This window comes from Mastomys coucha, unplaced genomic scaffold, assembly GCF_008632895.1.
Source record: "Mastomys coucha isolate ucsf_1 unplaced genomic scaffold, UCSF_Mcou_1 pScaffold18, whole genome shotgun sequence".
In the NCBI taxonomy this organism is placed as follows: Eukaryota; Metazoa; Chordata; class Mammalia; order Rodentia; family Muridae; genus Mastomys; species Mastomys coucha.
The window spans coordinates 92,781,598-92,792,299 of NW_022196900.1; positions in this window are offsets into that span (position 1 = coordinate 92,781,598).

The following is a 10,702-nucleotide window of genomic DNA, read 5'->3' on the forward strand; positions in this document are numbered from 1 at the left end:
AGCACCTGGGAGTGGAGCTTCCTCTGGGTGTTGTGGGACTGGCTGTGGAGCTTGTGCCCAAGGTCTGCCTCAGCTAAATTTTTGTCAAAAATTATTATTCTCATAGTCTCAGTAAAATGATTGGCACCCTTGCAGTATTGTGGAGGGTGACCAGGGTGACCCATCACAGTGCCAGATGCTGTATTACAGCATATATAAGCTATGTGAGCACAGAGGGCTATATAAGATGTTATAGCAGTATCTTTGCATACACAGTCACACACTAAGATCCAATGCATCATCTCTTGAAAACTGCAGCTCTTATTTTTCCATTTTATAAATGAGATAAAGCCTAGTTGAATCAGGAAACAAGCCTACTGCATAATGGCCAACATGCTGAAATGTTGTTGAATTGTACAAACTTACAGTAACCTATTGAGTCCAGCTGTGTGAGTAGTGTTGATCTCTTTCACTTGCCAGCTCAGTCTGCCTTCAGTCAGCTTTCAAGGCAATCTCTCTGTGCTTTACTGCTGGAAGCAACTGAGGCTGAGTCCTTACTGCCTGGGTCAGGAACAGTCAAGGTCTGGGCCACTCATCTCACAGACAGCTGTTGCAGAGGACATTTAAGATTGGCAAGACTCACAAAGCAAGTTCCAAGATGGCCAAGGCTATGCAGAGAAGCCCTGCCCTGAAAAAACACAATTTAAAAAGGGAGGGGCAAGACTCAAAGGGGAAGTCTTTCTGTGAGTGACTTAAGATTACAGCAGACACCAGAACTAGGCCTTCGATTAAGACAGTGGTTCTCTACCTTCCTTTTACCCTTAATACAGTTCCTCATACCGTGACCACAACCATAAAATGATTTCTGTTGCTACTTCATAACTAATTTTGCTACAATTATGAATATGTATGTAAATGTCTGTGATTCCCAGTGTGATTTCCAATGGTGACCTCTATGAAAGGGTTTTTCCAGCTCATAGAGGTCACGATCCACAAGTTGAAAACCACTGGTTTAAGGCCTTATTCCTCCCTTTAGAAGTTTTAATTAGAGCTTCATGAAGACACTGTTCAGAACTAGAACAGCAGCACTCAGGTTGCCTGTCACCATGAATGCCAGAAAGCAGGAATTGAGTCTTTAGGTTGCCCTCTATTCAGAGAGAGCCAGTGATCTGAGAAGGCAGATGGTTATCTTAGCCGCTCACCATGGGCCAAAGGTTTTATGGTGGAAATGAAAGCAGTCATTTCAGAGCTTGGTGCACCCCCTCTGCTCAGCCAGCCAGCCAACCAGCCACATACCTTGTGATGGCTGAGACTCTCTAGGTATCATCCCTTGTCACAGTCCATCATTGTCTGGACTCAGTGTTTCCTGAAATGCCAAGGCTAGTTTGTGTCTGCCAGGATCACTCCTGCACTGCTAAAAGGAAGGAGAGTGACGCAGAACAAACACATCATAGATAGTCCATGTGCTAAGCTAACACACACACACACACACACACACACACACACACACACACACACCTTTCTACAATATGGAATAGGAAAGTACCCTTATCCATCCTCTATTGCCTATTAATTGGAAGGCAGTGTGTCTCTGGGTCTTTTGGATAGTTAATGTTAGTTTCTGTCAGAATCTGTGTTCAAAACTAATACTAGAGGCTAGGCACGTAGCTTAGTAGTAGTAGAGTGCCTGCCTAGCATGGATGAGGTCCTAGTACCAACACACACCCCTAATACAAATCCATGAGGTTGGGGGTGGGGCATAAAGTAGTATAATAATTCTGGATTCCAAGACCTTAACTCTATAGTACAATAGATTTTCCTTACAAATATTTGTTGGACAACTAGAAACACTGGGGAAAAATAAGAAGGGCTAAAAGATAACATTCTCCAAATAAGAGACACAAAACTGATAGGAAAGACAAGTTAGACTGTTCCCTACTCTAGCCACAAGGAGGCGCTACTTACAAGGGTTACAGGTTTCTAGAACAAAGTTAAAACCACCTGTTCGTGACAGTCACAGAAAATAGTTGTCTTCAAAGTTCAAAGACTTCTCTGAAGTCTCATCTTCACCTTGATGTTCACCATTTTGAACTCTGACGGCATGAGCATTAAGCCTGAAACATTCCTCCTATACATTATGAGCTGTGGGGCTTAACAATTTAAAAACTGCCTCCTGGGCTGTGGCTCAGTTAGTAGAGAGGGACTGCATAGCATGCATGAGGTCCTGGGTTCAATCACCAGTCTGTGTAAGCCTTTCATGATGATATACACATGCAATTCCAGAATTTGGGAGGTAGAGGCAGGAGGATCAGAAGTTCAAGGGGAACTTAATTACTTGGGGAAACTGAATGCCAGCCAGTGCTACAAGAGACAGTGTCTCAAAAACGAAAGGAAGATGGCCCGGCAGTGGTGACCCACACCTTTAATCCCAGCACTTGGGAGGCAGAGGCAGGCAGATTTCTGAGTTCGAGGCCAGCCTGGTCTACAGAGTTTGTTCCAGGACAGCCAGGAACTCACTATACAGCTATACAGCAAAACCCTGTCTCGGAAAAAGAAAAGGGGGGGGGGAGGAAGGAAGGAAGGGAGGGAGGAAGGAAGGAACAAAAAAACCTCTCTTTCTTGGTTAGGCTCTGGTAGAATCCTTGCCTGTCATGCACCAGAGCCTGACTAGAAACCTAGCATGTAAAACCACCAACTTACAAGTTTACTTCTATTTTGGAAATGTTGAGTTTCTTGACTAAAAGTCAGCAGTGTTTTGTTGTTGTTTGTTTGCTTGCTTTTGAGACAGAGTTTCTCTGTGTGGACCTGACTAACCTAAAATTAACTCTGTAGACCAGGCTGGTCTCAAACTAAGAGATCCACCTGCCTCTGCCTCTGCCTCTGCCCCTGCCTCTCAAGTGCTGGGATTAAAGGCATGTGCCACCACTACCCAGCTAAAATTCTATACTACTTTTTAATTCTACTCTGGTCTATGCATATTTATTTTATTTTACATAAACAAATGACACAAAAATATATAATCTGCCAATACCAAACAATGTTAGTAATGGGGTATTTTAAAAAGTTTCCTGGTTCCTACTAAAAGCAAGATTTGTTTCAATAATTTAAGTCTAATTCAGTCAAAAGAAATACTTTCCAGGGCTGGAGACTTGGCTCAGCGGTTAAGAGCACTGACTACTCTTCCAGAGGTTCTGAGTTTGATTCCCAGCAACCATCTGTAATGGAATCCAATGCCCTCTTCTGGTGTGTCTGAAAACAGCTACAGTGTTCTCAAATACATAAAATAATAAATAAATCTTTAAAAATACTTTCCATTATTTTTTTCTGAAGCTCTTGGACCAGTGTTCCTAAAGACTTTCGATTTTCTCAGTGATACTATCTAGTTAAGAAATCCCCTTTTCACCGGGCAGTGATGGCACATGCCTTTAATCCCAGCACTTGGGAGGCAGAGGCAGGTGGGTTTCTGAGTTTGAGGCCAGCCTGGTCTACAGAGTGAGTTCCAGGACAGCCAGGGCTACACAGAGAAACCCTGTCTTGAAAAACCAAAAAAAGAGAAGAAAAGAAAAGAAATCCCCTTTTCAATCACACTTGAATTTGTGCTATATGACAACTTACTGGGGGGCCTTTGATAGACTCAGGATTAACCTCTATAAAAATTTGGACAATGAGCTGGAGAGATGGCTCATCGGTTAAGAACTCTGGCTGCTCTTCCAGAGAACCCGGGGTTCAATTCCCAGCACCCATACGGCACCTCACAACTGTATGTAATTCCAGTTCCAGGGGATCCAACACATTCTCACCGACATGCATGCAGGCAAAACACCAATATACATAAGATAAATAAATCATTAAAAGTATTTGGACAATGACATTAGATACGTGTAACACTTCCCTTGGAGTAAAAGAACGTGTTGAGGTTCTGGGAAGGTTCTCCTTAGGGCATCATCTAAGCTCTGTCCCCTGACCTGGCTGGATGCATCAATTCCACTTGGCTGTTCTTGTGTATAATAAATCAGCAAGAGCAAGAAAGTTACTTTTCTGTGACCCCCATCTAGAAAATTATTGATGCCAAAGACTGGCTTGGGGAACCCTGCATTTGTAGCCAGTCCAGAAAAACCTGGAATCGACATTTCGCATTGGACAGACTTGTGGGCCTGAGCCCTCAACCTGTGGGGTCTGTAGAACTTTAATTTTTTCCAATGTCTACTTTAAGTTGATGATTCTTAAACGCTTTAACCACCCTTCTAGCCCACCACCCACCAGAGGTAGTGGAAAAGAAAGGATATGGGGGAAGTGGACCTGTTTAGAAATGGTTCTTTGGAGCAAGTCTTGTCTACATTGTCAGGAAGTCAGCAGTTCACTTCATAGGTTAGCAGGCAGCGGCAGCTCCATCCACTCGAAAACACTTCATGGATACATCAGCAGTCCAGTTCAGTAGTGTTGAGATAGCAGCAGAGATGGCATGACCTATCAGGATCAGCCAGACCTTAGCCTCAGCATGAGTCAGCAGGAGGGACCCGGAGGAATACCAGAAGTTTCCAGCTGTGCCTCCCTCAGTTCAGCGAAGATGCCTGACCAACAGGCGTCTTATAGAGCACAGCTAGCTCTCTAAGCAAGCCAAGCTCAGACTCTGCTGCTGTCCTTTTTATACTTCCTCCAAATATCACGTGTCCTCCACGGGTCTTGCCTCAGCACGTGCATCTGTCTCAGTGGACATCACTCTGCCAATCAGCCCGAGTCCTCCAAAGTGGCAAGAAGCTGCAGTGCACCACCAGAAGTTTTTTGGTGCGTTTCTCTCTATGGAGTCCTGACAAATGGAGCTCAACTACTTTAGTAAAGCAGACCAATTCATGCATGTTGTCAGGGAAGCATCCTTCATCACGTGTCATTCATTTCACATGCTTGTTTTAGCAGAACATCCTCTCTCCTGTGTCTGCTTCAGCGAAACATGCCTTCGCCAGTCTGCCTGAGTGATAAATCCTTTCACCTGTGTCCACTTCAGGAAAACACTCCTTCACGTGTCTGCCCCCGCAAAACACCTTCCAGCACAACTGACTTTCCAAAGAATCCTTTGGTTTCCACTTCGGGTCTGTGCTTCCAGCAGTGACAGAACTGAGTCAGTGGACATCTGGTGTCCTGGGTGATGGAGAGTCAGTCACCAGCTGGTGCAGGAAAACATTCACGTTTGCTGTCAGGTACCTTGAGTAAAGGAGTGGTTTCTTCTACAGTGGGTAGGTAGCATTCATCATGGCCCTCAGATAATTTAGCTTGTGATCAGCCATTATATTTATCTGCCAACCAACTTCTTTTGAATTCCAAGCATCTTTTCTATGATAATCCTCTTTAGAGGACTTAGGACATTTCTCAGACTTGATAGGATGCAGGGCCTTCACCTCTGGCCTTGGTCCCGCCAGCATCATCATCGCAAGGCTTCCTGTTCTCAGCAGGCTGCGGTCTCTGGGGCCCATCCAGGATGGCTCATTGGTTAGGCACTCATTGTTGATGGAGGAAGGTCTACCATCTTTGGTCAGACTAAATCCTTGCTAACTGGTCACTATCCCCACCCTCCACCTCCTGACACGGTCTCCCCCACTTGCTATTAGTTTTCTGGAGGCCATTATTGCTCCTTCCCACATGGATTAGGGAACAATGCCAGCTTCTAAAGCTGAGTGTGTTGCTATGAGAACCTGAAGTTATTTGGAGTCGCAGAGCAATAGCAAGTAATCATTGACACAACCTGAAACACGCCGTAATTGTCCCCCAAGAATAATAGGTGGAATATTTTATTCTTAGGTTGGGGGAATTTTGTGCTTTGGTCCTAGGGATGGCAAGGAGCTGCTGAGGCCTGGAGGTTGGGAGAGGCCTCCTGGCTTTCCTACTTCATCCTGCTGCTGGGGTTCCTTACACACTTTCTTCTCTCTCAGCTGCTTTTCCTCCCATGGAAAGTGGGGCATCAGTCTAGAGCTGAAAGAGATGTGGGAGAAGCCCTGTGAGCTTCTAAAGTGGGTGCTGTCTGCTACATTAACCCTCTAGATGAGGAGCCAGCAGGGAGGGGGAAGCCTGTACCAGTAACAGGAGCTTGCTATCCCTTAGACAGACAGACAGAAAGACAGACAGACAGACAGACAGACACACACACACACACACACACACACACACACACACACACACACACACACACACTATGCTCTGACTGCCCTCAGCATTTTTAAAGGGTTATTTATTTTTACTGTATGTGCGCCACTTGTGTGCCTAGTGCCTTCGGAGGCTTAAAAGAGGGCATCAGATCCCCTGGAACTAGAGTTACAGACATTTGGGGACCTCACTGGGGGTACTGGAGATAGAACCCAGGTCATGAACAGAAGCAGTCAATGCTCTTAACCACAAATAGAGCCATCTCTCCAGGCACCCTTCCTTAATATTTTAACATCACAGTCCTCCAGAGAGGCGGTGACTAAGCTATCTACATGCTGTATGTGTACTGTGGCAGGATCTTATGTTTGAAATGTCTTTTAAATTATTTATGTGAATGTGGGTGCACACATGTGCGTGCATGTGTGTGCACGCGCTCATGTGTTTATGGGTTATAAACCTAGGGCCTCCTGTGTTTTACCTCTGGTACATACTCCTTCACCTAGATGTCAAACCCAGGGTCTCAAGCATCCCAGCCCAGCATGCTACCACCGAGCTCTCTCCGCAGCCCAGCCATTTGTCTCCTTCAGTCTGAGGCTATCCTCAGCCTTCCATGTGCTGTTTTCTAAATTTTGTAGATCTTCCCAGTCTGGCCTGGTCCTGGTGACTTTGTGTGATGGGGTAAGGTCATAGCTGCACATTTACCAGGAACCTCACGGAAGAGATCCTGGGTCCTCGGTGCCTCATACCTGAAGGCTTACTGGTGATGATAGCTTTCATTGCTTGGCTAAGATGTTTGTGAGCCAAACATGATAGCACTTGCCTGTAATCCCAGCACTTGAGAAGCCAAAGCAGGATAGCTGCAAGTTTGGGACTAACCCAGCCTAAGGTAGCAACATTTGCTTGTCACTGAGCTCTGAGGAGGGAGGCCAAGGCAAGAGGATCCCTGGGGCTTGATGGCCAGCCCATCCAGCTGAAACAGTGTGCTCCAGGTTCAGGGAGAGACTTTGTCTCACAAAATAAGGAGGAGATGAGATCTGGGGAGATGGCTCACTGGCTTAGACTATATACTGCTCTTGCAAAGGACCTGAGTTCGATTCCCAGCACCCACATCTAGCAGCTCATAACTGTCCATAACTTTACCTCCAGGGGCTGATATCTCTGGCCTCAGGGCTCCTTCTCTCTCTCTCTCTCTCTCTCTCTCTCTCTCTCTCTCTCTCTCTCTCTCTCTCTCTCTCTCTCTCAGACACACACACACACACACACACACAAACACAGATACATATAGTTAAGAATAAAAAATAAATCTTAAAACAAAATAAGGTGGGAGTAGAAAGGTGGGACTGGGAGGAGAGGAGGGAGGGAGACTGCGATCAGATATATAGTCAATAAATAAATTTTGGGGGTGTGTGTGTTTTGAGACAGGGTTTCTCTGTATAGCCCTGGCTGTCTGGAACTCACTCTGTAGACCAGGCTGGCCTCCAGCTCAGAAATCCGCCTGCCTCTGCCTCCCAAGTGCTGGGATTAAAGGCGTGTGCCACCACTAAATAAATGAATAAAATGAATAAATAGCTGTCAATAAATAAATTAATGAATGAAAATAAATAAGTTGGAGAAAGGTGGAATGTCAGCCCATGTCCTCTACTCACGTGCACACACAATAAATGACTTTTAAATATAAATAGCCATTTTTATTGGATTTCTATCTATTTATTGTGTGTGTGCACATGTCACTGCACACACATGGAGGTTAGAGGTCAACTTTCCAGAGTCAGTTCTCGTCTTCCACTCTGTGGGCTCCAGGGATTGAACTCAGGTCCTCAGATGGGGCACACGAGCCTTTCCTGAGCCATCTCATTGGCCCTAAGTAAATTCTAGAAATTAAAAAAGAATAATGCTTGCCACAGTTCTCCACTGTTAAGCTACTGTGCTTTTCCATGTGATTAGCAGGTGAGTTCTAAGGATGTCTCCCTAGGTTACAGTTCCAGGTGAGAGTCAGTCTCTGTCTTCCAGAGCTCTGACACTCTATAAGGAAATGCTTCCCTTCATTCATGTCAGTACCATGCAGGGACTCACGCATTATTCTAAGATTTATAATCCAGTACGGGTATGATTGTTCAGATGCTACGCCGTCCCAGATTTCTGGTGGATAACAAGCCTGAAAAAAACAAATGTCTAAGAATCATATAAAGTCCAAGTTCTTCTCTCAAAGCAGTGAAGGGTCTAAAATAAAGGTCAGATTTAGGTCATTGGAAGGTAGAACTGATGGGGTAAAAAAAAAATCACTTTGGGCAGTTTTCAGTAAACAAAAGTAACTTATATATAGACATGTATTGAAATACTGGGGGAAAAAATAGCACAATCGCTCAACAGTGGCCAGAAGAGCTTGGTGTGAGGGCCAGGGCAGGTGGGTTTGTTATCAAGGAGAAGACTGGAAAAGATTCCTGGAGTTTCAAGTTATCCCAGACCTCAAGGGGGCTGGGGTGGGTCTTGAGGTGGTGGGGGTTGTCGGGGTCCATCTGCTGCTAAGGGCATGGCTTTCGCTGAGGATTTGATGAAGTTGCAAGCCACTTCTCTTTAGAATGCATGCAAGATTAGATACAAATCCAGGGAGCTCAGACACAGAGTTCAGGCTATGGCTTTGGGGTATAGCATGTTTGGTATGCACAGCTCTGAGCTTGGTCTCAGCACCACAAAGACAGAAAAGGAATGGATCATGGATCCCTAGGTCTACTTAATTAATTTCGTTTCTTTCTGTAAAGCTGCAAGAGAGAGAGATTTTATTTTGCCCTGAGGCTTTTCTGATGACTCATAGAAAAGTTACTGACCAAGAGTTTGTCTTCAACAAAGAATCATTCAGGGTTCCCCTTCCTCATGCCAGGAAAAAGAGTGCTTCAAACTTCTGGTTCTTCCAACCATGTCCTGCAGACTTAAGCTATCATCACTCAGACAACCCCAGGCTGTACCACCGGGAGAGTTAGGACTCTCCTGCCTAGAAGCAGGTGAGTGACATCATTAGGTTTCTAACTCAAGAGCCAGGAACAAGAATTAACTACATGTGATCCAGGCACAGTGCCATGCACCTAATCCCAGCATTTGAGCGGTGGGGGCAGGATTCAAGCTCATCCTCCATACATAGGGAGTTTAAGGCTAGCGTGGGCTAGATGAGGCTTTCCCAGACCCAAAAGAATCACACAGGACTGAATGAACGGATTAGGGAAGGTGGTAGTTTGAAATATTATTGATGCCTTTAAAACTTTTTTCTGGGTACATGGGGAGGTTTGTTGTTGTTATTGTTGAACAATTTGGTTCTCTCTTTTTTTTTTAAAGATTTATTTATTTATTTTATGTGAGTACACTGTAGTTATCTTCAGACACTCCAGAAGAGGGCATCAGATCTCATTATGGATGGTTGTGAGCCACCATGTGGTTGCTGGGATTTGAACTCAGGACGTTCAGAAGAGCAGTCAGTGCTCTTACCCGCTAAGCCATCTCTCCAGCCCCCAGAACAATTTGGTTCTCAAAAAAAAACAAAATAAACCAGGCGGTGGTGGTGCATGCCTTTAATCCCAGCACTTGGGAGGCAGAGGCAGGCCGGAATTTCTGAGTTCGAGGCCAGCCTGGTCTACAGAGTGAGTTCCAGGACAGCCAGGGCTATACAGAGAAACCCTGTCCTGAAAAACCAAAAAACAAAACAAAACAAAATTTGGTATACTCTGTAAACTAAAATGGAATGCTGAAAAGCCACACATTGAGCTGGGAGTAGGTGAAGTGACCTAAGTTTGGTTCCCAGTACTAGAAAAAAATCTTTTTCTCATTGGTCCAGTTCTCTCTCTCCCTTCCACAGCTCCTCTTCCTAAGTCTCTGCTCATAGTTAACTTCTTTACATTAATGAGCAAGGACCTCCTCTTTATCAGACTCTGATTGGAAAAAGCATGCTTGCAGCCCTGGCTTCGCCTTGTCCTGTCCGAGATTGACATCACGAGCCATGACTGGAGTTCCATGGGGCCTCTGCCTTCAGGTTCTCTACTGGGTGGGTAAGAAAGATCACTTAACGGGGTCAGCCTGGGAATCCCACAGAAAGACAGGGATCCACCTGAACTGAAATCCCTCATCCAAATCCACAACAATGCATGTCTATACATTATCATTCTCTCCAAACCTTTCTCTCCAATCAAGGTGAATTGAAGTGCAGCCTGATTTTGTAGGCACCAGTGACCTTCCTGCAAGTTTATGTTTTGATCAATGGGGGTGTATCATTTCCCATCTCCACTCTAACAACAGAAACTAGACTTGGATGTACTTTAGTAGTAGGATGTTGTACTGGCCAGTTTTGTGTGTCAACTTGACACAAGCTGGAGTTATCACAGAGAAAGGAGCCTCCCTTGAGAAAATGCCTCCATCAGATCCAGCTGTTGTAAAGCTTTTTCTCAATTAGTGACCAAGGGTTGGAGAACCCGTGGTGGGTGGTACCATCCCTGGGCAGGTAGGCCCCAGAAAGCAAGCTGAGCAAGCCAAGGGAAGCAAGCCAGTAAGGAACATCCCTCCATGGCCTCTGCATCAGCTCCTGCTTCCTGACCTGCTTGAGTTC